Source organism: Arachis ipaensis, chromosome B07 (genome assembly GCF_000816755.2).
Source record: "Arachis ipaensis cultivar K30076 chromosome B07, Araip1.1, whole genome shotgun sequence".
Classification (NCBI taxonomy): domain Eukaryota; kingdom Viridiplantae; phylum Streptophyta; class Magnoliopsida; order Fabales; family Fabaceae; genus Arachis; species Arachis ipaensis.
The window spans coordinates 12,755,723-12,760,356 of record NC_029791.2 but is presented as its reverse complement, the minus strand read 5'-3'; positions in this window follow the sequence as shown (position 1 = coordinate 12,760,356).

The window sequence follows — 4,634 nt, the reverse complement described above, 5'->3', positions numbered from 1 at the left end:
AAACGGTCCAATTCGCTGTCAATAACCACTGATATTAGAGAATCGTTTGGAAATCGTTGAACCGGCTGGTTCTACGAAAATGACACCGTTTAGCGTTAACAAAAAAAAGAAAAAGAAAAACCAAATGTGCAAGCTGAAGCCATTTGCCCATTCATGAACCCCCTCCTTCCCCCATCATTCGTGAAAACTGCTTTGAAGCAAAACCTTAGTCGCTTCTTCGTCAGGTTCCTTGCCGCCGCCATCCCCATGTTTTCCGTTCTCGATGCCTTCACTTCTTTCTTTTCCCCAAGTCCGAAACCCAGGTAGCTCGGCACGTCATCCACTGGTTTCTTTGTTCGTGGCTTGGAGGTTGGAGCAGCTCGCCGTTTGTCGTCGTCTCACCTGTCGCCGTCATCTCGTCTCTTGCCGGTTGCCGTCCGTGTCTCTGTTGAAGGTCAGTGGCCATGCTTTGCTTCTTCTTTTTAATTTTGCTATGGTTACTAATGGCTCTAGTTACTAAATGCTTGGTTCTTCTTCTTCCTTTTAATTTCTGAAATTGTTGCTCAAATAATGTTGCTAATGTTCTTCTTCTTCTGCCTTGTTAATGCTTTGTTTAATTTCTGCCTTGCTAATGCTCTGTTTAATTTCTGAAATTTAATTCAGTGTTTAATTTAGTGTCATCACTGCCTTATTGAATATTGCTCAAATAATGTTGCTAATGTTCTTCTTCTACCTTGCTAATGCTCTGTTTAATTTCTGAAATTTAATTCAGTGTTTAATATAGTGTCATCACTGCCTTGCTAAATGGTGTTTCTAATGTACTGGTGTTGTTGTTCGATAATATACTGGTGTTGTTGTTTTAGTGTTTTATAATGTACTGCTGTATTCAATGTTTTATAATTGCTGAATGGTGATTGTTGAGTTTAGATATGGTGTTGTTGATGATTAATTTAGTGTCACCCTTTAAATGTTTGTTGCTGAATGCTGCTGCTGTTTTTAATTTATTGAATGATTTATTAATTTTAGTTATGGATGATAGTATTAATCAAGAAACAATTACTGATAACAATGCATATGTGAATAATAATTTGTCTGTTAATTCTCTTCTTTCAAATGTTGCTGATAATCCTAATCCTCCCAATTCTAACGATAGTCAGTCACAAGATTCTTCTAATTTACGGGAAAAAACAAATTTAGCTTGGAAATATGTTTCTTTACAAATTGTGAACGGAAAACCACAATATCAATGTTTATTTTGTCTACAAGTTTTTAATGGAGGCAAAATTCACAGGATGAAGAAACATCTAGCAAAGATTACTGGAGATGTGAAAAAGTATCCTAAAGTTCCATATGATGTGGAAAAACAGATGAAAAACTTATTGAAAGAAATTCATATCAACAAAAACAAAAGAAAAGTAAGTTCTGATGAAGAGGGTGGTGATGAGGTAGAGGATGCAATTGATGAAGCAATAGCTCAAGAAGAACAGCAGCGTACTTCGAGTCAGCAAGTGGTTGGAGGCGATCGAAAAAAGAAAGTCAAAGTCATTCCTCCTATGTTTGCACCAAGAACAACTCCAAGAGCTCAACCAAGTCTTAAAAGGGTTTTTGGACTGTAAAATTCCATTTAATGCAGTTATATCGCCATTTTTTTCAAGATATGCTATATGGTGTTGTTGGTATTGGACCTGGTTACAAGGGTCTTTCTTATGATAAGTTAAGGATTCACTTGTTGGTTGATCTTAAAAGAGAATGTCAAATGCTAGTTGATAGTTATAGGAGTGTATGGAGAAAAATTGGATGTACCCTCATGGATACCTCATGGATGATGGTTGGACAGATTAAAGACAAAGAACTTTAATTAATTTCCTGGTGTATTGTTCTAAAGGTTTGTGCTTTGTAAAATTTGTAGATGCTTCAAGTATGGTAAAAAATGCTTCAATATTATGTAACTTGTTTGCTGAGGTGATTGAATGGATTGGCCCTAATGATATTGTGCATGTTATGACTGACAATGCGGCCAATTATGCTGTTACTGGTAGGCTTATCAATAAGAAATATGATAACATCTATTAGTCACCATGTGCTACTCATTGCCTTAATCTTATTTTAAAAGATATAAGTAGCATGGTGCATATTTCTAACCTTGCATCACGTGCTTTAAAGATCATAGTATTTGGTACAACCATATGATTTTCTTATCTTGGCTTAGAAAAAGACCTAATTAGAAAGAAATTGTATCTCCTGGTGCAACTCATTTTGCAACTGTATTTATCACATTAAAGAGCATCTTTGATCGTAGAGCAGATTTGCAAGCATTGATTGTAGATTCATTTTTTACTGGTCACAAATTAGATAGGAGTGCTAATGGTACAACTGTGAGTGCTATTATTTTGGATAGCAAATTCTAAGATGATTGCTTTACTGCACATAAACTTGTGGGCCATTTGATTAAATTGATGAGGCTTATTGATGCTGATGATAAACCATCTTTGGGATATGTTTATGAAGAAATTCTAAGGGCAAAAGATGCAATTAAAGAGATGTTTAAGCAAAACAAGATTGCATATCATCCGTATACAGATATTATTAACTCAAGATGGGACAAGCATTTGAAGAAAGATCTTCATGCGGCAACTTACTTCCTGAATCCTGCATTCTTTTTTAATGAAAATGATAAAAAAAAGCACCTAATGTTATGCGTGTTTACTTGATCTTATTACCTTGTATTGCAAGTGTAACAATTTGGATTCAGTTGAGGCAATGAAAGAAATACATTTATATAGAGATCAGAAGGAAAGCTTTGATAGACTCGAAGCTATTCGAGCTGCATCTAAACTTAAGCCTGGTAAGAATATTTGAATATTTATTTAATAGTAATTTGTTTTATGCTTTTATGTTCTTAATTGATAACTTTCAATATGTTATGGTTTTATAATTGGTAGATGAATGGTGGAGGTTATTCAGTAGTTCTGCTCCATGTTTACAAAGGATAGTTGTTCGCATTCTTAGACAAGCATCTATTTCTTCTGGGTGTGAGAAAAATTGGAGTCTTTTTTACCAGATTCATACAAAAAGAAGAAATAGATTGGAGCATGATAGACTAAATGATATTGTTTATGTTACTTATAATTTGCGTCTTAAATCCAGGTAATATATGTTTCTTGCAATATCATATTATTTCATATGTAATCTTTATCATAACAAATTTGTAAATTATTAATTCTTCATATATTGTATTTAACTTTTTAAGAAGGAAAAAGAAAAAAGAAAGCAAAAGATACAATATGATCCAATTGGTTATAAAAGCATCAATTTAGTTGATTTTTGGGTGACGAAAGAGGTTGTAGAGAAAGAGCCTGATCGTCCTAGTAATGTGAATGACTTATTGCGTAAGTATTATAGTTTATTTTCTAATGATTTATTAGAATGTTGTTAGTTTATAACATAATAATAACATGTGTATTTTATTAGGTGATATTGATGCTGATTTATATCAAAGTGGCAGTGGTAGTAATGGTCTTTATGCTGCATCTCTTGATTCTTCTACTCAAGAGAGTAGAAATGAAGGTGAAGATGATTCCACCGAAGCAAATTTGTAACAAGTTCTTACGGATTTTGATGATTAATAAATCTTCATGTTGGCATTTAATATTTAGATAAGATCATATGGATTTGGTTGATGAAATTTTATATAGTGTTTTAAATTTTGAAGATATTTTAAGATTTATATTAGACTATAATTATATTTTAGGATATTTATCTATAATTTATTTATTATTTCATTCTAAAACGGTTTTCTAGTTGAACCACCGGTTAGACCAATAAATTAGTAAATCAGTGACTAGAGCAATTTAATGATCGATTTGGTTTTCAGAAACTAACCAACCACTTTGAGTTGGTCAATTTACTCGTTCGTTTAAACAAATATTAAAAATTCAAATCTTGGTTCTTGACATATCGAATTTGAACTTACTAATCTATTTAAGTAAGTGTGGATAAGTCCTTGTCTGACAATATGGAAAACAAGAGCTGGGTCATCAATGAAACGAGCTGGAGAACCACATAATTTTTACGATATGGAAAACATATTTAACCAAAACGATGGCCCAAAACTATGTTGGGCTTTTCCCAAGGAAAATGCAATAGAAAAATAAATTAAAAAACTTGGGCATTACATTTCCGTGGCGCAATGCTACTGCATCTGACTTCAGATCAGAAGGTTTCGTGTTCGGTTCACGTGGGTTCAATACACCAATCCTAAGCTACCTGAATTGATCACCCTTTTTGTCTTTTTCGCTTTTACCTTTTCTACACTTGTTGGTTTAGTTGATTTGAGAAGCTACATTTTCAGGGTCCATGATACAACTGGATTTAGATTGTACTTGGTCTACAACAGTACAAAGTGACACGACTTGCTAAAAGTTTTCAATAGTTAGGCCTACAAAAAGCCTATATAACTCAAACGCTACAAACAAAAAGATGCATTGATTTCATGAACAAAAAAAACAAAAAAAATGCATTGATTTCAAATGAAGTTCAATTCTTAGTTGCTAGATTGAAAGATAATATAAGAAACAAAATATTGAATTAAAAATAAACTAAATATTAAGAATATTTTAAAAAATTTTAAAAACAAAATATATACTTTACATTAA